The 24,838-nt window shown below is 42.7% G+C and overlaps 1 long non-coding RNA gene across 1 annotated transcript; it reads left to right on the top strand.

The window, feature by feature from the left end:
- The first annotated feature begins 10,770 nt into the window (after nt 1-10,770).
- LOC136328953 (uncharacterized) lies at nt 10,771-19,957 on the top strand. Its single transcript, XR_010730116.1, has 4 exons — nt 10,771-10,905; nt 15,877-16,012; nt 19,221-19,366; nt 19,856-19,957. It is a non-coding gene; the product is annotated as an uncharacterized lncRNA (long non-coding RNA).
- The last annotated feature ends 4,881 nt before the right edge of the window (nt 19,958-24,838 follow it).

Here is a 24,838-nt window from a genome sequence, read left to right as displayed (position 1 = left end):
TTTCTCCTTCAATTTTAAATGATAGCCTTGCTGGATAAAGTAGTCTTGGTTGTAGGTTCTTGTTCTGCATTACTTTGAATATTTCTTGCCATTCCCTTCTGGCCTCAAGTGTTTCTGTTGAGAAGTCGGAAGTCATCCTTATGGGGGCTTCTTTGTAGGTGATAGTCTTTTTTTCTCTAGCAGCTTTTAATATTTTCTCTTTATCATTTAGCTTTGGTATTTTAATTATGATGTGTCTTGGTGTTGGTTTCTTTGGGTTTCTCCTTCATGGAGTTCTCTGTGCTTCCTGAACATGTGAAATGTTTTCCTGCCTTAGTTGGTGGAAGTTTTCCGCTATGATATGTTTGAACAAAGTCTCTATCCCTTGTTCTTTCTCTTCTTCTTCAGCAACCCCTATGATGCGGATGTTGTTTCTCTCATGTTGTCACAGAGCTCTCTTAGAGTTTCCTCAGACTTTTTGCGTCTCTTTTATTTTTTCTGCTCTGCTTCCGTGCCTTTATTTATCTTGTCCTCTAACTCACTGATTCAATTCTTTGCTTCATCCATCCTGCTTTTAATTCCTTCCATTGTATTCTTTATTTCAGATATTGTATTTGTCATTTCTGACTGATTCTTTTTTATTATTTTAATGTCCTTTTTTATATTTGTTATCTCTCTATTTAGATTTTTGTAATGGCCATTTATGGTTGTTCTAATATCTTTGAGCATCCTAACAATCGTTATTTTAAACTCTGCATCTGGTAATTTGGTTATATCTGATTCACTTAGGTCCTTTTCTGGGGATTTCTCTTGGTTTATTTGTGTTGTATTTCTCTGCTTCCGTATTTTCTCTTCGCGAGAGTGGCTGTGATCACGCGCTCGGGTGTATAAGTGTTGGTGGCCTTGGCCTTTGCCCCGCCTCCGTGTGTGATGTTATGCTCGGTCCTGAGGGCACTGGCAAGCACCTTTGCTCAGCTGCAGATCTCCGCCTGTTTCCAGGCTTTTGCCCTGCCCTTACAGGAGGAGCCCATTCGAGGGACGGCTGCTAGCCTTGGCTCTACTGCCGGGTAGGACTGCGTGCCCAAGCTCAGCTCCGTAGTGGAACTCCGCCTCTTCTGGGTTTTTGGCTCCATCCGTGCAGGAGGAGCCGGCTACCAAGTCAGACCGCAAGCCTGGGTTTCACAGGTGGGGCAAGGCTGTGCTCTGCACCCTTGCTCAAGGGCTGGTCTCCACCCTTTCCGGTGTTCTCGCCCTTCTCCCACAGGCTGGATTACAGGCTGCCGGAAGCTGAGCTTGACTGCTTTTGCATGCCCCCTTCTCCCCAATTGGGCAAGATTGAGCTCACACCTGAGCTGAGCGGTGGCCAGCTGGTTCCCACCCCTGCCAGCAGAACCGCACTTTTGTCTCCCGCTGCCGCCTGCCCTCCGGCGAGCCCTCAGCCAAGTGGGTGGGGGCGTTGCAGCTCGGACCCTAAGACTCACTACTGTAGACCCAAAAGCACCCTCCTTCTATGCGACTCTGCTCTGAATGCCATGGGGGAGCTTGTTTGGCTGCTCTCCTGCTTCCCTTTGCTGGTATTGCAGTTTCTAGGGGAAATATTCACTTCAGCTTTGGGGAGTGACTCGTCCCAGGGGTTAGGGTGGCTATCTTCCAAAATGTTTCTCCCTGTGCCTCCTAGATTACACTCTCTTCATGTTACTCTGGTCCTCTCCTCTCTCCCCGTCCCCAGGAGCCCCGGGTGAGTTTGTGAGAGAGATGTTCTGTGTGGTCCCTTTAAGAAGGATCCTGGGTCTGAGAAATCAGACTCTTTCTCAAAAACAGTACCCTGACTTGTTTCCAGCTAAATACTGTCCTTACGCCTTTTCTGGGCTCTGGGGCTGCAGGCTGGGGCTTTGTTCCTGGGGCTCAGGACCCTTCCCCCTCTTCCCGCCACATGAGTCTCTCCCTGCTGCCGTTTGCTCCGGGGAGCTGGGCAGCCCTCTCCACATTTGCGCCTTTCCTATCAGTCTCAGTGTGGCTTTTTCAGTGTTCCTTGGTTGAAGTGTCCTCTTAGTTTAGTCCAAAGTTGGTTTTTCCAGATGCTAGTTCTTAAAATTAGTTTGTAATCCACTTTGGTTCTGGGAGGTAGATGTTGATATGTCCGCCTACTCCAGCGCCATCTTGTCTCTCTGATGTGTGACTTTTGATACTAAGTCATAAAATGACTTAAAGCCTCCTCCTTGATCTTTCCATGGATGGCGTGCTATGGGAAAATAGTTGCCATGTTGTAAGGCAACTTAATCAGCCCTATGGACAGATACACGTGGAAAAAAAATAACAAGGCTCACTGCCAGCAGCCAGTAAGAACTGAGGCCTCTTGCCAATGGCTATGGGTGAGCCATGCGGGCAGCAGCACACACCGTCCTAAGCAAGCTCTCCGTTGACTGGAGCCCTAGCTGACATCTTGACTGCAGCCTCAGTAGGGCCCCGGTGAAGTTGCTCCCAGATTCCTGACCCTCAGAATCTGTGAGCTAATAAATGTTTGCTATTTTAAGTCTATAAATCTTGGAGTAATTAGTATCCTTAATTTCTTCTGGATTATCACTTTGTCATTAGACCTGCCACATTGTTGATTCTGTCAAGTCTGAGTGTCTTTTTTCCTGGTTCCCTCCCTCTTGCTGCTCTCACTGGAAGGCTTATCCTGGAGACTATGGTACTGTTGCCATTTTTCTCACCCCGCTGACTGGCTTACTGGGTCCTCGATCCCTTATTTCTTTTCTCTCCTGAAACCCATCAACGACTAGCTCTTAGGATAAGGTGTATGAGATATAAGTTTTCTTAATCTTTGCATGTCTAACAATTTGTTTACTTGTTTTCATTCTTGATTGACAGTATGGTTGATTATAGAATTCAAGGTAGAAAAACTGTTTCTCTTAGCATTTTATAGTCATGGATTATTCTCCTGGCATCCAATGTTGTACTTGCTGTCCAATACCATTTTTATCCTTGTTCTTTTGTGTGTGACCTAACTTTTCCATTCTTTGAGGTTCTGGGCTCCTCAATTTGTCCCTAGTGTTGTAGAGTTTCATGATATGTCTTGTATCAATCAAGATGCTTTGCTGAAAAGAAGAATGCCCAGGAAAAATAGCTCATAGTACAAGTGGATTAATTGTTTTGCATAATAAGAAGTCCTGAAATAAGGTGACTCTGGGGTTGATTAACTTAGTGACTGAAGTCCACAGTCAGAGATCCAGGTTTTAAAAAATACACCTGTTCTGCTAGGGTGCATGGTACCTCTCTCTGTGGGCAAAGCTTGGCAGTAGCTTGTATTCCAGAGGCAGAAAGTGATACTGTCTCTTCCTTGGACTCTTGTTAAAACTTTAGAATATTTCCCAGAATTAATCTCATCATTGAAAGACTTTCTTTCATGGCTCTGTGCCCAAGATAAGGTGTCATGGCTATTTCTAAATAAGTCACTAGAAAAGAGGAATTAAGTTGAGTGTGTGTGTGTGTGTGTGTGTGTGTACTAGATAGGGATGTAAAATGTGTTTGTTGTTAAAAGTGGTACACAAAAATATTTGGGAAACATTACTTTAAAGAAATCTCTTCTGGGTATTTTGAACTGTTGTACACTACTGTCTTGTTTTGGTTGGTTTTACAGATATGTGAGGCTGGAGGAACATAGCAAGCACATCAGACTCCAGTGAGTATGAAGTAACATGCAGAATATGTATAAGGAAACGGCTTCACTCTCTCACAGAGCAACCCAATATGCTACCTTTATTATCCTACTCATTTCTGTTTTCCGAAGGAAGAGGTTGTGATTCAGAAATATGCTAATGCCCACAAAGGCAGCAGGTAGGTGGGCCTGAGAGGCACATGTCTGGATGCTCAATGTGGACCTTGGCTAAGATCTGCCCCCTTATAGTCAGGGTTGGTTAGCATAATGTGCGGAGTTCTGCTTCCAGGCGTCCATTCAGCAAACATTTATCAAAATTCTGCATTCTCCCCATGCTTGGGGAGCCGCAGAGAGAGGGGTGTTAGGCTCCCTTTGAGTTACATCATGTAATAAGAACAGTTTGGCTTTTGAGGGTTATTTTCATTCAATCTTGCCCTTTCTGGGCAGTTGTAGTCAGAAAGCATGATATGTATGTTTCCTATGCCTAAAGGATTTTAGGAAGTAAAAGTATCTTTTTGTGAAACCAATTTTATTTATTTATTTGTTTGTTTTGGATATTTTTTTCCGAAGTGAGAAGCGAGGTGGGGGAGGGTGGCAGGCAGACAGAAAGACTCCTGCATGCGCCCTACTGGGATCCACCTGGCAATCCCACTAGGGGGTGATGCTCTGCCCATCTGGGCAGCTGCTCCATTGTGACTGGAGCCATTCTAGCACCTGAGGTGGAGACCATGAAGCCATCCTCAGAGCCTGGGCCAACTTTTGCTCCATTGGAGCCTTGGCTGTGTGAGAGATTGAAGAAAGGAGAGGGAGAAAAGTGGAGAAGCAGATGGGAACTTCTCCTGTGTGCCCTGACTTGGACTTCCACATGCCAGGTCGATGCTCTACCGCTGAGCCAACTGGCCAGAGCCAAAACTAATGTTTTTTGATCAAAATGTGTAGTGGTAAGGAAACTCTTGCCTCTGTGTGGGTGTGGTCACCATCAGCTACTGTGGTCACATGCATGCAAACCTAGGGCCATCCTGGGGCCCTAGGTTGGCCTGGAGGATGTCTTAGCCTACAGTTTGGTGTCTTCAACGGCCTTCCTTGTTTCCATCTTTTCATTCTTGTTGCACTGTATTTTCTGCTTTCCAGTTTTTTTTTTGTTTGTTTGTTTGTTTTCTGTATTTTTCTGAAGCCAGAAACGGGGAGAGACGGTCAGACAAACTCCCGCATGCACCCGACCGGGATCCACCCAGCACGCCTACCAGGGGGCGACGCTCTGCCCACCAGGGGGCGATGCTCTGCCCCACCAGGGCGTCGCTCTGTTGCGACCAGAGCCACTCTAGTGCCTGGGGCAGAGGCCAAGGAGCCATCCCCAGCACCCGGGCCATCTTTGCTCCAGTGGAGCCTCGGCTGCGGGAGGAGAAGAGAGAGACAGAGATGAAGGAGAGGGGGAGGGGTGGAGAAGCAGATGGGTGCTTCTTCTGTGTGCCCTGGCCGGGAATCGAACCCGGGACTTCTGCATGCCAGGCTGACGCTCTACCACTGAGCCAACCGGCCAGGGCCTTGTTTTCCAGTTTTAAAATATTTTTAAAGAGGTTCATTGAAATAACTTTGACATATACAAATTGTATACATACATTAAGGTGTACAACTTGATGTCTTGATACAGTATACATGTGAAAAGATCACTTCGATGAAGCTAATGAAGATACCCACTACCTCTACATAGTTGCCATTGTGTATGTGTGTGTGGTGAGATTTTACTTTAAATCTATCCTCTTTGCAACTTCCCAGTACATAATATAGTATTGTTAACTGTGGTCACCATGTAGTATATTACATCTCTACAACTTTCTTCTAGTGCTTGTTCTTGTTGCACAACTGAAATTCTTCAACCTCCCTTCTGCCTATGGCAACCACCATTCTACTATATGACTATTTTAGATTCTACATATAAGTGAGGTCATAAAGTATTACTTTATGTTTACCTCACAGTATCATCCTTTAGATTTATCCATGTTGTCACAAATATTTCATCATATATATGTATATATGTGTATATATATAAAACTCTTGAACAATGCAGGGTTTAGGGGTGCTGACCCCCAAGCAGTGGAAATTCAGTGTATAACTTTTGATTCCCCAAATCTTTAAGTTGTCCCTTGATATCTGTGGGAGATTTGTTCCAGTAAATCTCACCCCCTAAACCCTAATGAGTGCCAAAATCCACAGGTTTTTAAGTCCCCTATATAAAATGACAGAAATCAATAGACAGAGTTAGTTCTTTGCATCTGTGGATTCCCAACCATGTATAAAAAATAGCACAGGTATTTATTGAAAAAAATCCATGTATAAGTGGATCTGAGCAGTTCAAGGGTAAACTATATAAATATACATAACTTTTTTTTATCTATGCATTTCTCAAAGGACATTTAGTTTACTAACTTCAAGATCCTGATTTTATTTCCTTTGGGTATGTATCCAGAAGTGGGAATGCTAAATCATATGGTAGTTCTATTTTTATTTATTTTTTTAGGAAACTCTATCCTGTTTCCACAACAGCTGTGCTTAAAATTCTTTTGTTAGTCTATACCTACTTCCTCTAACATTTTCTCCCTCTTCTCATTTTAATTTATACAGTTATTTGTCTTAGATTGTTTTTTATTTCCTTACTGCCTCTGTTTTGCTCACTCCTTTTTTTTTCCCCTCTAGACACTTTCGTGCTTCCATTTTTTTCCCTTCTTTATTTCTCTCCTACGCAAGCTTTCTTTTCCCTCTCCCCTCGCCCTCCCTTTCCCTAAAGGCTTTTGATATCCTTCTCATCACTCACTTAGAAGGCCTAGAATGGGTAGGAAATGGTTCAGAGACAGTGGAAAAGGCAGCTGGTAGAGGTAACTGATAGGAAGGTACTGCCCATTAGAGCTGGGCCTGCTCAGAAGGGAGAGCTCTCCAGCCATGCCTTGTCCAAAGTTTTATCATGTTACTGTATTTCCCCAGGTATAAGAAGCTCCCATGTATAAGATGTAACTCAATTTGGGGGCCCAAAATTTGAAAAAAAAATGTATTACATAAAGTTATTGAACTCAAGTTTTATTCATCATAAAATTCATATAACTCCTCATCACTGTCAAAACTCCCATCCATCCCAGCTTGTCGTCATCTGTGTCTGATGTCGAATCACTGTCTTCAACAGTGAGCACAAAATCAAGTGTGAAAAAACGGGAAATGCAAAAAAAAAAAAAAAAACCTCAAAAAACTATAACCACTGTATAAGACGCACTCAGTTTCTAGACCCCAAATTTTTCAGAAAAAAAAAAGTGTGTCTTATACATGGGGAAATACGGGAAGTCATAAAGGTCACATTACCAAATTTATGAGTCAAGACCTGAAAACATCTTGAAAGGCTTGAAGATGGGTTGAATTTGATAAGAAAATATGTCTCTCTTTTTCCACTTGGGTAAGAAAATGAATGACACAAGGGCAGCATGTTGGGGGGAGCTGTGGCTGAGCAGTGGAGATGACTTCCAAGGTTTTCAGCTAAGAGTAGAGTAAGAGAGAACCACCAACAGGTGTGACACCCTCCCCCACCAAGGCTCATTTGTGTCAGAGAAGCTCAGTACCTTGTTGGGCAGGTACCAAACTTAAGAGGAAAGCAGCCACTCCTCCGGTTGCCAAGAGGAACCAGGATAGTGAAGGGCTTGAGACTACACCATGCCAGAAAGTCTGAGAGAACTAGGCATAGAAAAGGAGGTGATAACCATATTCACTTATCAAGGAAGAAAACTTAAGCTTATGGCTGCAGGAGGTGGACTAAGTCCCTGGATTCAGACTTCATTCTCAGCACAGAAATGTGCACTGGAGTGGTCAAGGGCACCGGAAGGGGACTGGGTGCTTTCTGTGGCAGCATGTCCCTTTTATTGGAAAAGTGCTAGTGCTTGGTGGACTGTTTCAAATGAGGTTTAGACTTCAGGCATTTGGTTGAACAAAATGCCAGTCATACCTGACCAGGTGGTGGCATAGTGGATAGAGCATTGGCCTGAGACACAGAGGACATAGAGGACCCAGGTTCAAAAGTCCGAGGTTGCTAGCTTGAGTGTGGGCTCACCAGCTTGAGCGCAGGGTTGCTGGCTTGAGAATAGGATCATAGACATGACCCTATGGTCACTGGCTTGAGCCCAAGGGTCACTGGATTGAGCTCAAGGTTGCTGGCTTGTGCCAAGGTCACTGGCTTGAGCAAGGGGTCACTGGTTTGGCTGCAGCCCCCCACCCCTTCCCTGGGAAGGCACATATAAGAAAGTAATCAATGAACAACTAAGGTGCCACAACAAAGAATTGATGCTTCTCATCTCTCTATCTTCCTTCATGTCTGTCTGTCCCTATCTGTCCCTCTCTCTCTCTCTCTAAAAAAAATGTTAGTCATAACTTTTTATGGTTGATACTAATATTAATAACAACAATAATAACTAACCTTAATTGGCTGGGTACACAGTGCCCAATGTGTTACCTGCATTATCTTACTTGATCTTTACAATAATACTATGAGATACTTACTATTATTAATATCATCTTAAAGATGAGGAAATGCATTGAGGGAGGTGAAAAATATGCCCCAAATTACAGACAATGAAGAATAAGGCTTCTCTGGTGCATGGGACTAAACATCCAATGGCTCAGATGAAGAGGACATCTAATGATAGTTTAAAGCCGACAGTGGAGGGTGGGAGCAGGGTTAAACAGCTTTTTTCATGTGGCTGCAGGCCACAAGGGCAGGGCTTCTGTGGTCTTTGTGGGAGTGGAGAGGAGCCCCTAAGGAATGGAACAGAGATGGGTCCTTAGCTGAGTGTACTTAGTCTTAAATAATTCAATAAATAAATCACACCCATGGTCATACAGTAAAAGTTTCATTTTTTTGGCATAATCGTTTCTTTTTTTTTGGATAACGCATTAGGATCATTTCATGAAAATCACAAAAACTATGAGTGCCTATGTATGTTTTGCATTGCAGCCCCGGTAGATTTGTTACTGACGCCTGCATGATCAGAAAACAGTGGTCCCGTTTAGTCGTTGTGCCCTGTACCAACAGCCAATATTCTTTACTTCTCCATATTTAAAAAATACACACAAAAATACCAGGCATGTGTTCGTATTTTGTCCAGCTTTTAAATTGATCTCAGTGGGAAATTTAGTCTGACTATGTAGTCCAGTGCTGTTGGAAACTGGAAGCCCTCTAACAACGTGAAGTTTCCCATTCAGGTCCAAGTGCATTCTATTCTAGATGGTGAGTGTTACTTCTATAATTAGCATGTCCCCACTTTAGAGGTCCCTTGTCCTTCTCACTTGAAACCATGGGATGGGAGGAGGCAGGAGGAGGGAGGCCCAGAGGTGGATCCTGACCACCACGCTTACAGAGTTGGAGTGCTCAGAGCTTGTGGCGCCATCAGTCCCACGAGGCTCCTGGCTCAGGTCCTCACTTGGCTTTTCGTGGGCAGGGTTTGAAAATAGAACACATGTGCATGATCCTCAGTGACAATAATTGTTCCATAAAGAAACATTGCACACTGACCTACTGCACCACGCAGGGCAGGGACTAGCTGAGGCCTCTCTGCTGTGTTCTAAGGCCAAGGTGGATCTCAGGCAGGAGAAGGAAGTGAGAACCCTGGGAACCTGTGAAGGTGGTGGTAGCTCCATTCTGGGAATCTGGTCACTTGTCACTTTCTGTTTGAAGCTTGAATCTGCTCAGACCTTTAGAGGTAGAGACTGTCATGTTAAGGTTTTGCCATCTCATAGCATCATGACTCTGAGCTGTCCCAAAGAGCTTGTGGGAGGAAATGAATAATAAGATCGCAAGGGTCCTCATCACTCCTTGTCCCTGGAGAGCTGGACTGCAGGGCAGCACACTCCACCGCTCCAGGATTTACTTCTCAGCACGCCTGAGCTCTTCCCTGGGTGACGCCTGGGTGAATCAGGAAAGGTGTGCTGTGGGAGGAGGAACGAAGGCCAATCCTTGTTGCCAAGAGTCCTTTGAGATGCAGCACTGCTCTTGCAAGGGACGCCTGCCCGAGTGCCAGCTCTCAAGTTGGCCCCATGGAATGAGGCCATGTTGTTACCTCGCTGGCAAGGCCCACGTTGCGAGCTGGGAGAGTGATACACACCTGTTTAGAGCCAAGCGCTGGGCACAGAACTGGGTCACCTCATAGACCGGCAAAGATCATCTATTCTGATTGGTGGTATCAGATTTCGCCCTTCCTTGTAAAACCCAGCTGTGCCCCCAGCATCTGCCAGCATAGGTGCTCCTTTGTCCTCTTGCTCCAGAAGGCTGAAGAGTGAAGTGACACAAAGGGCAGAGTGCCCGCCTTCCTGAAGTCCCCACAGCCCTCTCTGTTTGAGGCTCTGGGCACTCACACTGGTTTTTTCACCCAGAGGCCAAGGAGCCCCATCAAGTGCGGCCTAATGGGGCTGGAGGTGTGGTTTCTGTCCAAAGCCTGTACCTCCACAGTTATGTTCCTAGCATGTGCTGGGACACACAGGCTGGCTTTTCCAACTTTGGGCTTGGAGGTATGTTTCTCTGTCTCCTCCCCCACCCCACCCCATCTGCCTTTCTAACTTGTTTTTCTGCCGATGCCCTGTAATTGGAAAAAGAAGCTTGCTCGGAGTGATGAGTTAGCACATGCCGCCCTCTAATGGCTCATGCCTTCTAAGCTTCCAGGACCCATTAGAAACCCTGCTCAGCGCTTGGTGCAGGGTCCTCAGCAAGATTCCCTCTGAGGAAGCCAGCTCTTTCCCTATGGCCAACTCAGAAGACCCAGCCCTGCTCTTGATGGGGATTGGGGTGCAGGGAGGGTGGTCAAAAGTCGGGCAGCTTTGATGTGTCTGGCTGTGAAAGGAATGGCCCAACACTTAATTGCTAAAAGTGAAATAACTGGACATTCTGGGACCCACCTATCCCCTAGCTCATCGGTTCCACCTGCTTCTTTGCAGCTCCTACTGGGTCTGGGGAGGGAGCACAGAGCTGGGAACCATGCACACAAAGGGACTTCCTTCCTCTGGTGAGAGAGCTATGATGGAGAGGGAGGGGTAGGGTAAAGGCTGCTGACACCCCCTCAGACTTTCCAGTTGGCACCTCAAGAACCAACTCAAAAGCCAAAAGGAGAGGGAGGGAGAACATGCTAACCTCCCAGAATAACATCTCCCGGGTTAATGTTTGAAGAACCTGGAAATGTTGTCTGAGCATAGTCCAGTTCTGTTGGAGGGGAATACAGGACTCAACCAAGGAACAAAGTTCACAGGTATGAGAGGAAAGGCTGGGAAACATTTTTGTTTTGGTAGCTGGAAAGCTTTTCACCAGATGTGATGGAGAGGCTAAAAGAAGAACTTTTTTTTCTCCAGTAAACTCAAATCTGGCAAAAGTCAAGCAGCATACTACAGGCTTCTGGGCAGGAAACAAGGTGAAAGTTAGTGTTCACAAGTTTAGACTGTTTTAGAGACTAAAGCCGCCTGAGAAAATGACTCAGGGTAAAACCTCACGGAGCTCGCCTCCTACAGGGGGTTGGTGGTCACAGAGGTGAAGGCGCTAATCCCTGGGGAATTGGGACAGCTGCCTGGTTGGGGGCCAGCCATTGTTCTTTTCTGCCCTGTGGGAAGGATGGAGAGGGAGAGTGGAAAGGGTTGGGCTGGAAGTTGAGTTAATGAACCTGGTTTTGATGTAAGGTTAAAGCAAGGAGACAGTTTCTGATATGGTCACTCCTTGCAGGAAGGGAAATGTATTTTTAATTTTTTATTTTAGTTGGATCTTTGGCTGCAGAAGCCTCGTCATCAGGAAACAAATCTTGCTCTGCTGAACTTTAAAGAATGGAGTTATTTTTCCTTTCTCAAAATCTTGAGCAAGTTCTAAAATAGTAATAATAATAGTAAAAGCTTCTTCTGTGTTGATAAACTGACCTGAAACGTTGGCCTCATTTGCCTTTGGATGCCTGATGATGCTTCCTCTGCCCCAGGTGCGTGCAGCGGCTCCCTAAAGGAAGAGTCGTCCTTGTGCGCATCCTATCCCGGCCTGACAGAGATGGCAGGGATCCCCTTTCCTCTTCCATAATGTTTTATTTAATCCAGCTCCAACTCTGGAGAAAGAAGTGTTTCCCCAAAGCTGATTTCTTGCTCAGCTGCACACATCTGCTCCCTGGTTTTATTTGAGTAAAATGGAAGGTCTATAAATAGAGGGCCCTGGGCTTCTAGGTGATATTTAACACAAAAAGGTGTGATCAGAGGACCTCTAAGAGGTCTTCAAATCCCGGACAGTCTGTGATTTTCTGTTAATGCTCTAAAAGTGGTCAGAGGAAGCCAGTAAGATTCGCACATGGTGGCACCTGGGGGGCAGTGACTGAAGCCCTCAGCAGTAAGACCTCAACTTATCAGGAGGGACCAAGGCTCTGAGGACACCTGCTGTAATAGGTTTGTAGGCCAAATCCAGGCCAACCTCGCATTTTGGTTTTACTACAGAGTATGATGGGGCAATGATTTCTCCCCACCGCAGTGTCCTCCTTGGTGAGTGCAGACGTGACCATTATGGTACTTCACAGGAGTTCGGCACGTAGCACATTGTGAGATACTGATGTTATTATTATTTTTTAACAGGCTGGATTAAAGGACCACAAGTAAATGAAACGTCGAGGCTGTGAGCCCTAGATGCCTCATCTGGGCTTGTGGTTAGGTAAGGGAAAGGGTTTGAGAGAAAAGCAGAAATAAAAGCTGCAGGAGAAAGATGAGAAGCAGAGAGAGGAGAGCTAGGACCCCTTCTGGAGGAACTAGTTTTCCATGTGAAAGGTGTAGGGAGCAGGTACTCTGGGCACAGCTTGTGAACGCCTGGAGGAGAAACCTGAGAAGTCACCTCCGTGAGGGGGATCCAGCAGAGAATAGAGTCTGACAGAACCGGGATCCCAGTTTGAATACCTGCAGAGAGAAGTTTTGGCTGGGAGTAGGAAAGGGGGCGGGGAGGGGGCTAAGACTGGGAACCAGTCCAAAGCGACCAGTCTGTCAGGCCGGCAGGGGAACAGTGGAGCACCAGCCTGTTAAGTACCTGATTAATGAGTAAACTGCTGGCTGGTTTAGGTAAGGGTGTACCTGTGATTTACCTAATCCCTACAAAGCCCACACCGTGAACTCTCCACACACTCTTTGGCTGCACCAGGACTCTGCTGAGGAGCCCTTGGAGGAAGGACTCCTAGGAGAGAGTTTTTATTTATTTATTTTTTTTAATCCGATTCTTTTGGGGTGGTGGTGGTTGTTCTTGTCCATTAACAGAAGTAGCAATTAAAAACAACTAGAAGTTGCTTCGTACACTTGGGAGCTCTCAAAGCTAGTATGGAGCAAAATGTGAGCAGAAGTTAATAGTCTATGTTGTTACAGACTTTTTAATCTTTTCTCCTGTGGCCTTTTGTGTTAGAGATGGGTTTTAATTTTTTATTAATATGTTTTTTAAACTTTTAATTTCAGTATAGCATGCATTCAGAAAAGTGCCAAAAACCTAAATTTATAATTTGCTAAAAGTTCACAAATCGTACAACCAGCACATAGATTAAGAAGTGGAGCCGACTCACAGCCAGACCCCTGCCCTGAGCCCTTACCGGCAGCGTCCCTCGTCTTGCTTCATACTGTGGTCCTGCCTGTTTTTCTTTCTTCCTCCCCTTTTTAAAAATTCATATTTAATTGTGATAAAATGCACAAAACATACCATTTATCACCCCAATCATTTTTAAGTGTACAGACCACAGGCATTCAGTACATTCTCACTGTTGTGCAATCATCACCACCATCCATCCACAGAACTTTCTTCATTTTGCAAAACAGAAACTCTGTGCCCATTAAACAGCAACTCTTCATTCCCTCACACCCCCCCCCCCAGCCCTGGGCAACCGCCATTCTATTTCCTGTCTTTATGAATTTGACTACTCTATGTGCCTACTAAAAATAGAATCAAACAATACTTGTCCTTTTGTGACTGGCTTATTTACCTAGCATGTTGTCCTCAAGGCTTATCCGTATTGTAGCATGTTAGACTTCTCTTCCTTTTTAAGGCCGAAAAAAATTATATTCTGTTGTATGAATATGTGATATTTTGTTTATCCATTCATCCATAGATGGACACTTCGGTTACTTCTAACTTGTGGCTGAGTAATGCTGCTATTCTATCTCTTTGAGACTCTACTTTTAATTCAGATGGAACTGCTAGGTCATGCGGTAGTTCCATTTTTAATTTTTGGAGGAACCTCCATACTGTTTTTCACAGCTAGTGTTACCCCCTTTTTTTAAACTTTATATACATGGAACCATTCAGTGCACACTCTTGTCTGACTTTCCCCAGTCAGCTTTGTGTTGATAAAACTAAGATTTTGCTGATAAAATTTTTAACAGCCATCCAGTGTGGTAAGGAGTTAAAATGTACTTGATTATTATTTGTTTGTCTGTTTCATACTCTTCCATATTTTGTTAAGCTGTGGGTTTTTATTTTTATTTTTATAGTAGACCTTTCCCATTCTGTCATTTAGCTGCATAGTATTTTGTTAAGAATATTGAGCTGAGCAGAACATCTCATCCTTAACGTTCGACAGAAGCCTTTGCAGAACACATTGTAGAAGTCATGGCAGGTTCTGTGCCCCTGGTCTGCTGTGAGGACATCAGCCTCCATGCCTGTGTCTGCTGCTTTTATGGACTTCACAGCTTACAGGGGCAAACGTCCCAGGGAAGAGTCCTGTGCAGCCCACGGGCTGGGCCTACTCACACTGCAAATGCCCTTTCAATTCTCAGATTGATTCTATGATTTTATGACAGAGTGTTTGATTGACCATTCAGTTACTTTGGCTGATAACTGCTGCACAAGATAAGATAGCCTTAAATTACCCGACTTCCTTTAAACTGACTTTCCTAATAACCCTCCCATCTATCCACCCAATTGAAAAACAAAACAAAACAAAACTGCAGTTAGAATCACACATTTGCAGAACCCCTATTGGTTTATTGAATCCTTTTAAAAAGTCATTTCTGTAGAGAGCTGAGAGAGAAAAATGTCTTGTAAATAAGATAATCTAGTTAGTTATGAGTTAACCTTAACTTTTAACTAGTTCTTGTTTAAATGTTCTAGCGAGTTCCATGCTCTAGGAATGAAGGTAATGTGTCTTAACTTGGTCAGGTGGAGCATGGTAGCCATAGAATAGTCAGTTTCCTAAAAGGAAGCTTTTCTGGGAGTGTACCTGGGAGTGGAGGTAAGTGTACCTGGGAGTGTACCTGGAGGCTGAGTGGCCCCATCCTGGGTCCCCCATCACCTGATTCTGAAGAGCTGGGCATTTCCTTACATGCTCTTTGTACATGAGACATTTTGGTATAGTCAAGGGTCTTGCCTTTGAGTCCCTGCTCTAATACCAGGAGTGTGACAGTGAGTGAGTCACTTGACCCCACAGAGTCTGACTTTCTGCACTCAGGGAAATAATATCATTTATAGATAAAAGTGTATCTTGCTTGACCAAGAGGGGGTACAGCGGATAAAGTGTCAGCCTGGAATGCAGATGACCCAGGTTTGAAACCCCAAGGATGCTGACTTGAGCGTGGGATCATAGATATGACCCCATGGTTGCTGCCTTGAGCCCAAAGATCACTGGCTTGAAACCGAAAATACTGGCTTGAGCAAGGGGTCACTGGCTCGGCTGGATTCCCCTCAGTCAAGGCACATATGAGAAAGCAATCAATGAACAACTAAGGTGTCACAATAAAAAATTGATCCTTCTCATCCCTTTCCCTTTCTGTCAGTCCTTATCTCTTTGTCTTTCTCGATATATATCACTTAAAAAAAAGATTAGGCCCTGGCCGGTTGGCTCAGTGGTAGAGCGTTGGCCTGGCGTGCAGGAGTCCCGGGTTTGATTCCCGGCCAGGGCACACAGGAGAAGTGCCCATCTGCTTCTTCACCCCTCCCCCTCTCCTTCCTCTCTGTCTCTCTCTTACTCTCCCGCAGCCAAGGCTCCATTGGAGCAAAGTTGGCCTGGACTCTGAGGATAGCTCTGTGGCCTCTGCCTCAGGCACTAGAATGGCTCTGGTTGCAGCAGAGTGACGCCCCAGATGGGCAGAGCATCGCCCCCTGGTGGGCGTGCTGGGTGGATCCCAGCTGGGTGCATGTGGGAGTCTGCCTCCCCATTTTCAGCTTCAGAAAAATACAAAAAGAAAAAAAAAGATTAAATTCTATCTTGTTTGCTGCAGTATTTCCTCTTTGTTTACAGCTTTTCTCTGGGAAGATCCTGTTGGGATAAGGTGTGTGATGCAACACTGTGAGCAGAGCATGTCTGGTCCTAGCCCTCTTGTGGGTTTTGTCTTGAAAACTCAAAGTCTTTTAGGAGACAATGCTCAGAGGATGAGGTATGTGTGTGTGGGGGTGATGTGTTTTGCTTTGGGGGAGGTTTGGAGGCTGGCACTTTCTGTTTTGTGTGTGTGTTTTCAGTGAGAGGAGACAGCAGCAGAGCAGAGGAGGTACTCCCCTGTGGACAGCAAGGAGTGCTATGTTGTAAAGCTCAGACGGAGGCTCAAGAATTTAAGTCTTGTGCTGTCACAGTCCCCCGACTCTCAAAAGGTGGCCAATCCTTGGTAGACAATGGCGGCTTGACCATTGGCCAGCACGTAGACCTCTACAAGGTACAGGCCAGCCATGGCAATGACATGTCAGTGATAACTAGGGCACAGAAAACCAGAGGGACCAACTTGAATGTCTTCCTTTGCTTATGACTCTGGGACCTTGGCCTTTTGAACAATTATGGGAGCTGGGTGAGAAGTGATAGTGACAAAAAGGGCTCAGATGAAATTAATTTTCTTTAACAAAAATTAATAAATGAATATTTCTTATGACTTAAGTTTGTGGAGTAAAATTCCTATTGGCCACAAATAAATTGGGGACATTCTAGTGTCCAGCTAACATGACTATTGTGGGAATTAAGAGAGCTGATGTATATGAAAGCACTTAGCAAGTCCTGAAGCAGTTCCTGTTAGGACCCTGCTCTCCTGGTGATGGAGTGAGCACTCAGGCCCCAGCCCTTTTAAGGGTCAGTGGGATCGGAACCCTGCCACCGGGAGGCAGGCTTTCCTGGGCGTCTGTGTGGGGCATCCAGTCTGTTGGGTCCATCAACAGACCTGAGCAGGATGTTGACAGCTGGGGCTGCTTCCTCTGGAGGAGGAAGCAAGGTGTTGCTCTCGAAGCTGACTCTGCAGGTTTTGCTTAGTGTATCATGTAGAACAGAGACTCAAATGCATTTTGGGGTGAGCCCTGGAGATTTCTGACAGCATTCTGTGTTCATACTGTCATGACTCAGCTGTCTGGTCATCACAGCTACAGATTTTGCTGGAAAATAGTTGCTTTTCTCCTGCGGTAATAAGTCATCTGCAGAGAACTGTGTGACCTGAGCAGGAAGGACCTCAACCAACAGCATCTAGACCTACACTGTTGAATAGGAACTGCATCCTCCACAGTTTGAGCAACATATGTTATCTCAATTTTTTTAAGTTACCACAATGTACAAGGTGAAAAAAAGAGTTGAAATAAATTCCTGTAATTTATGTAACCCAATATATTTATTAAGAATACCATCATTGTAATAATGAACCAATATGAATATAAAAATATACTATATCAATATAAAAACATTCATGAGATATTTTATGTTCTTTATTGTTTTTCATTTAAATATTCAAAATCTAGTGCACGTTTATACTTCCTGCGCATATCCCTTTGTACCAGCAGCGTTCTACATGCTCTGAGACTGCCTGTGGCTGGCTCCAGGTTAGATATGCAGATCTATACCAGTGGTTCTCGATGGGAAGGGTGGCATTTGCCAATGTCAGAGCAAGTAGAGGGGGTACTACTGACATCTAGTGAGTAGAGACCAGGGATGCTAGATGTTCTACAAAGCACGGGAGAGCCCCTGCAAATAATTATCTGTTCCAAGATACCAGTATTCCTGAGGTTGAGCAAACCTAGTCTAGACCAATCCCCCTTCCTCCCTCTTTTTTCACAGTGGTGGGAATGAGCCAGTAGGTGACAGAACAGGTGCTTACACCCAGGTTTGCTGAGTTGAGCTTCAGGGCACTTCCCTACAACATCCATGACCTCCCTTAGGCATGTGACAGCAACAGGTGTCCCCAACCTTTCTTCCAGCATAGTTCCATAGATGAATATAACTGAAAAGGCACAAGCCACAGGCAAAACACAAACTCCAAGAAGTTTCCATGGCATAAAAGTTTCTTTTCTGTTACATAAAAATTTAGGGAAAATTCATATACTTGTCAGAACCCGAAGACTAGCCCCAGAGACAAAGGGAATATTGAGGTCATCAAGAATTCTGCAGCTGACCCTGGGCCAGCTTTGAACAAGGCTGTCAAAGCATGGGATGTCAGAGGGGAGCATCTCCCAATAAGATCGGGTTTCTTATTCAACTACAAGAGGACCAGGCACCACTTTCTGTGTTATAAGGTACCACACCCCAGATTCTTAAAGACACTGTACCTCATTTCATTGAGTTCACATAGAGACACCCAGTCCAGATGAATTTGGAAAAATTTTATTAAAGGAAGAAATTTATTAAATATGCCAGCCGCATATAGCTTACACAGGGCAGCAGTCCCAAATCATGTGTGTCTATAATATTTTAGGGGCTGGTTATATACCCTTAATTATACATGGGTGGGGGAAAAGGCTGACATCATGGCATAAGCTTATAACCTTTGTCTTCACCTATACAAGTTTGGAAAAAGGACGAAGGGGGGATGGGATACAATTCATTAGCAAGTTTATAACATTTGTCTATAGGATTCATAAAAAACATTTCTATACATTAAAACTTATAAGGTAACACAATAGTAAAAATGTCACTCTACATATTAAAAGATATTCCTATATTTTCTAGTGTTCACCTGCCATTCCTTTGTTTAAAGATATATACATTAACTACATGCTTTCAGGAGGGGAGGGGTAGTTTCCATGGGGACAAATGCTTGTAAATAGCCCATCAATATAAGAAAAGGTTTATTTTAATCTTTCTCTTCCTGTACCTGGCTAGCTACTCATCTATTTCCTTACAGCTGTGTGTGTGTGTGTGTGGGGGGGAGGTCAGAGAATCCAAATCTCCTTTCCCTCTTCATTTACAATACAATGCTATCGGCCGTACTGGTTTGATGCCAATCACACAAGTACAAAGATCATTTACAAAAATCTCTCTGCACACCTAGCCCAAATTAATAAAATGTTCTTTAAGCTTCCTAAAATATTAATATTAATTCTGTAATTTTTGGTACCTTACAACAATCTCCATTGGTTTTATTTCCTAAGTCAAATCCTTGACTTAGTTTACTGAAGAACATGAAGGTGTTGTGTACAAAATATTAACTTATAACATGTAACAGATATTTAACAGGCAGCATTAATAACAATACAGTTCATTAAAGAAACAAATATTACTGATTGATTTCTCATAAACTGCACACACCTTTTGCAACTTATATAAAATTAACTGGCTTTATAACAATTTACTTTTAGTCAGAACTCTTTAATTTATTTTATTTATTTATTTATTTTTTTTAGAGAGAGCGAAGAGAGACAGAGAGAGAGAAGGGGGGAGGAGCTGGAAGCATCAACTCCCATATGTGCCTTGACCAGGCAAGCCCAAGGTTTCAAACCGACGACCTCAGCATTTCCAGGTCGACGCTTCATCCACTGCGCCACCAAAGGTCAGGCTAGAACTCTTAATTTTAAAACCTTTAACCTTTAGTGACAATTAAGTTGACTTTTTTTTTTAACTCTAGCTTCCCTTTTCCCAAAGTCTGATTTAAAAAGGGGGTCCTTTGTGAGTTTCTTCATACATTCACTGTATGTAGACCAACCAGCTTCTGGTTTGTGGTTGGAATAAGGCAAGCCTTCTATGTTGGCATCAGTGGGAGTTGTCAAGATCCCAGTATGTGGACCTGTCCATGTGGGAGCCAGTCCCTGGGTGATGCACTGGATCTTCTAGTAATGTTGGAAGCACCTCTCGGACAGTATTTTGAACAGTTTGCTGAGTAACCTGTAAATCCTGCAAGTACTTAGGGAAGGGGCAGTTACATTTCCTTTATTATTTGATTCATGCAATTTACTTGCTCTAAATTTTGGGAGCCTGTGGGCGCAATGTAACTTCAAATTAGTTTCTAATTAATATGGGGTTTCTTTTTTTTTTTTACTAGCTTTGAGACTGTGGACACAAATGCAGGCCCAACACCAGAATGGGCAAGCTAAACCTGGAAAGAATTCTATATAGTAATTTCCTAACAATTGTTACTATAGCCTATTTTAGAAGGAAAAGCTTTTATTTTTTGTCAATTATTTATTAAAGTCTATTTCTAAATGTTTACCTGGGAAAATTCTTTTTCTGTTGGTAAAATCTTTTTCTAACTGGTTTTGAATAAACCCAATAAGGGTCCCAAAACCCCACTGGTTTTGGGTGGCATCCTTCTATCTATTTGAATTCCTATGTCCCGATTTTGAGGCAGACTAGAAAAATATAAAATAAACAATAAAATTCAAATAGCTAATGTTAACAAATACTATAACAAGTGTCTGAATACAATAAAATGACTAAAGCCTATTAGATAATTAAACAAAACAAAGTTCTAACTAATATAACAGGATCCAAAATAAAATTCTTACAGTCACAAATGTTCTTAATATGTTAATGTAATTTCACTAAGTCTATGTTGATATTATTGTTGCTTTATATTATTTTCAAATGTAACCCAATTTCTATTTTTAGTCTGAGAAATGTCCTAAAGAGCATGAGTCACATATTCAGGAAAAGACTACAAGGCACTGGAACTGTGGTCACATTTCTACACTTTGCAGCTAGAGTCTAAGTCCTATTGATTAATGTTTCCAGCTGGAATTAAGATCAGGTTCGAGCCTACAATAGTCATGAGGCATCGAGACAAGAGGAATAAAGGAGACATTATACATTAAATAAAGTGACAGAAATTAGACTGTTAATACCCACAGTAGAGATCTTCGAAGGATAAATAAAACTTAAATATCCAGGAAAGGCACAGTAAATGGCCCTTGTGTTTACAAGAAATGAAATCAGTTTACCTGCTACTTGAAAGAAATTCCCTAGGCTCATAAGCAGTGTCATGAGATGAGGTCAACGGCCTTGGGCACCTTTAATCCTCCAGTGGCAAGTCCCAGCAGGCTGGGCAAGGTCAGGTTACAGGTAACTGGAAAGGGTTAGAAGAGACTGAACCCTCCCTCCACGGAGCAAGGGGGCAGCAAAGGCATGTCCCCTGGAGGGGCCAAGAAGCCTGGCAGGCTTCAGCTCAATGACCTTTCTTTCCACTTCTGAAGCAGGGCCCTGATGGAATTCTATAAAGCCCCTTTGGGACATTGGAGCCTTTAAGGGCATATGCCAAGGACTAGTATTTTCCTGATTTTGGGGGGGCTCCACTTGCCTTTTCTGTCTCCTTTCTTGGTCATTATAGACCTTAAAAGCCATGCTCAGAAGATCTCGCTGAGGGGCTTAAGGGTCCTTATCTGTTTATATAAACTTTTGGAAAAAGACAAGAGACAGTGTTATTAGCTGGATTAAATTAAGAAAAACAGTTTTTGATGTCTTCTTTAGGATTCCAGAGTCTCTTTGCTTCTGAATAACTCAGTACATTAGCATTCAAAAGAAATTTTAACAAAAGCATGATAAAATAGATTTGCAGGAGTTCCAGGATATGACTCCTTTTCTTATATTACCTAGCATTGAACAATATTGTTGCAAAATGATAATAAACTAAACATTATATAAAAGACATTATTAAAAATTTCTAATATTTAAACTAAGATTTCAATATCACAGGGCTATAAAACAGCAAATAAAAGAATTAACAAAAGGCCTTTGAAATAACATATATTTCTAACATGGAAAATACTTTTTTTACACAACAGTGGGGGAACAATAAGTCACCATTTCTAACCCAGTGGTTGGAAAAGCTAGAGCCAATTATTAACAGTACAATAACTGAAAAAATTTTAAGAGCTAATTTTAAATTTAAATTATATATGTAGTTACCTTCTGTATTGAGACAGCACCCACACATGGCACTCCACTGGACAGCTATACCTAAGAAGGTGAAAAAGGCCTATGTGGCCCGCAAGTTGTTTGTAAATGGTAGTTTGCCAACCAAAGTTCTTAGGAAAAGGGGAAAAAGGAGGAGGCATCTGACATGCCTGTTCCTCTTTGCACAACTCGAGGGCTGACTGAACCCTAGTTTGGACAAGCGCAGGATGGCAGCAGTGGCGAGGCTCCAGACAGTCCCAAAGTGGCGCCCATCCTTCCCAGGACTCCCATTCCCTCTTCCTTTGCTGCCGGATTAGAGACTCAGTTGCCATGGAAGAGGTGGTGTGGATAGGCTGGCATTTGGACCCAGCATTTCTAAAAATGAAGCCAACTTTTATTGCCTCCCCTGGCATCTGTTTAGCTTTATTTTTTACAATAACAGCAGACAATTAAAATACAATTTTTTTTAATAAATTTTTATTAATGGTAATGGGATGACATTAATAAATCAGGGTACATATATTCAAAGAAAACATGTCTAGGTTATTTTGTCATCAAATTATGTTGCAAACCCCTCGCCCAAAGTCAGATTGTCCTCCGTCACCCTCCATCTAGTTCTCTGTGCCCCTCCCCCTCCCCCTAACTCTCTCCCTCCCTCCCTCCCATGTCCTCCCTCCCCCCCCACCCTTGGTAACCACCACACTCTTGTCCATGTTTCTTAGTCTCATTTATATGTTCCACCAATGTATGGAATCATGTACTTCTTGTTTTTTTCTGATTTACTTATTTCACTCCTTATAATGTTATCAAGATCCCACCATTTTGCTGTAAATGATCTGATGTCATCATTTCTTATGGCTGAGTAGTATTTCATAGTGTATATGTGCTACATCTTCTTTATCCAGTCTTCTATTGAAGGGCTTTTTGGTTGTTTCCATGTCTTGGCCACTGTGAACAGTGCTGCAATGAACATGGGGCTACATGTGTCTTCACGTATCAATGTTTCTGAGGTTTTGGGGTATATACCCAGTAGAGGGATTGCTGGGTCATAAGGTAGTTCTATTTGCAGTTTTTTGAGGAACCACCATACTTTCCTCCATAATGGTTGTACTACTTTACAGTCCCACCAACAGTGAATGAGGGTTCCTTTTTCTCCACAGCCTCTCCAACATTTGCTATTACCCGTCTTGTTGATAATAGCTAATCTAACAGGGGTGAGGTGGTATCTCATTGTAGTTTTGATTTGCATTTCTCTAATAACTAATGAAGCTGAGCATCTTTTCATATATCTGTTGGCCATTTGTATCTCTTCCTGGGAGAAGTATCTGTTCATGTCCTCTTCCCATTTTTTTATTGGATTGCTTGTTTGATTGTTGTTGAGTTTTATGAGTTCTTTGTAAATTTTGGATATTAGGCCCTTATCTGAGCTGTCGTTTGAAAATATCAGTTCCCATATAGTTGGCTGTCTGTTTATTTTGATATCAGTTTCTCTTGCTGAGCAAAAACTTTTAATTCTGATGTAGTCCCATTCATTTATCTTTGCCTTCACTTCTCTTGCCATTGGAGTCAAGTTCATAAAATGTTCTTTAAAACCCAGGTCCACGATTTTAGTACCTATGTCTTCTTCTATGTACTTTATTGTTTCAGGTCTTATATTTAGGTCTTTGATCCATTTTGAATTAATTTTAGTACACGGGGACAGGCTGTAGTCGAGTTTCATTCTTTTGCATGTGGCTTTCCAGTTTTCCCAACACCATTTGTTGAAGAGGCTTTCTTTTCTCCATTGTGTGTTGTTGGCCCCTTTATCAAAGATTATTTGACCATATATATGTGGTTTTATTTCTGGGCTTTCTATTCTGTTCCATTGGTCTGAGTGTCTATTTTTCTGCCAATACCATGCTGTTTTGATTATCGTGGCCCTATAATATAGTTTAAAGTCAGGTATTGTATTGCCTCCAGCTTCATTCTTTTTCCTTAGGATTGTTTTGGCTATTCGGGGTTTTTTATAGTTCCATATAAATCTGATGATTTTTTGTTCCATTTCTTTAAAAAATCTCATAGGGATTTTGATGGGAATTGCATTAAATTTGTATGTTGCTTTGGGTAATATGGCCATTTTGATTATATTTATTCTTCCTATCCAAGAACAAGGAATATTTTTCCATCTCATTGTATCTTTTTCGATTTCCCTTAACAATGCTTTGTAATTTTCATTATATAGGTCCTTTACGTTCTTTGTTATGTTTATTCCTAGGTATTTTATTTTTTTTGTTGCAATCGTGAAGGGGATTATTTTTTTGAGTTCGTTTTCTAATACTTCATTGTTGGCATATAGAAAGGCTATGGACTTTTGTATGTTAATTTTGTATCCTGCGACCTTACTGTATTGGTTTATTGTTTCTAATAATCTTTTTGTGGAGTCCTTCGGGTTTTCGATGTATAGGATCATATCATCAGCAAAAAGTGATAGCTTTACTTCTTCTTTTCCAATATGGATGCCTTTTATTTCTTTGTCTTGTCTGATTGCTCTGGCCAGAACTTCTAGCACCACGTTGAATAAGAGTGGAGAGAGTGGACAACCCTGTCTTGTTCCTGATTTAAGGTAGAAAGTCCTCAGTTTTATGCCGTTTAATAGGATGTTGGCTGATGGTTTATCATATATGGCCTTTATCATGTTGAGATATTTTCCTTCTATACCCATTTTGTTGAGAGTCTTAAACATAAAATTGTGTTGTATTTTATCAAAAGCCTTTTCTGCATCTATTGATAAGATCATGTGGTTTTTGTTCTTTGTTTTGTTGATATGGTGTATTACGTTAACCGTTTTGCGTATGTTGAACCATCCTTGAGATTCTGGGATGAATCCCACTTGATCATGATGTATTATTTTTTTAATATGTTGTTGTATTCGGTTTGCCAGTATTTTGTTTAGTATTTTAGCATCTGTATTCATTAGAGATATTGGTCTGTAGTTTTCTTTCTTTGTGCCATCCTTGCCAGGTTTTGGTATGAGGGTTATGTTGGCCTCATAAAATGTGTTTGGAAGTATTGCTTCTTCTTCAATTTTCTGGAAGACTTTGAGTAGAATAGGAACCAAGTCTTCTTTGAATGTTTGATAGAATTCACTAGTATAACC

The sequence above is a fragment of the Saccopteryx bilineata genome, chromosome 3, assembly GCF_036850765.1.
Source record: "Saccopteryx bilineata isolate mSacBil1 chromosome 3, mSacBil1_pri_phased_curated, whole genome shotgun sequence".
NCBI lineage: Eukaryota > Metazoa > Chordata > Mammalia > Chiroptera > Emballonuridae > Saccopteryx > Saccopteryx bilineata.
The sequence above is the reverse complement of the archived record's forward strand: the minus strand, read 5'-3'. Positions and strand labels throughout refer to the sequence as shown.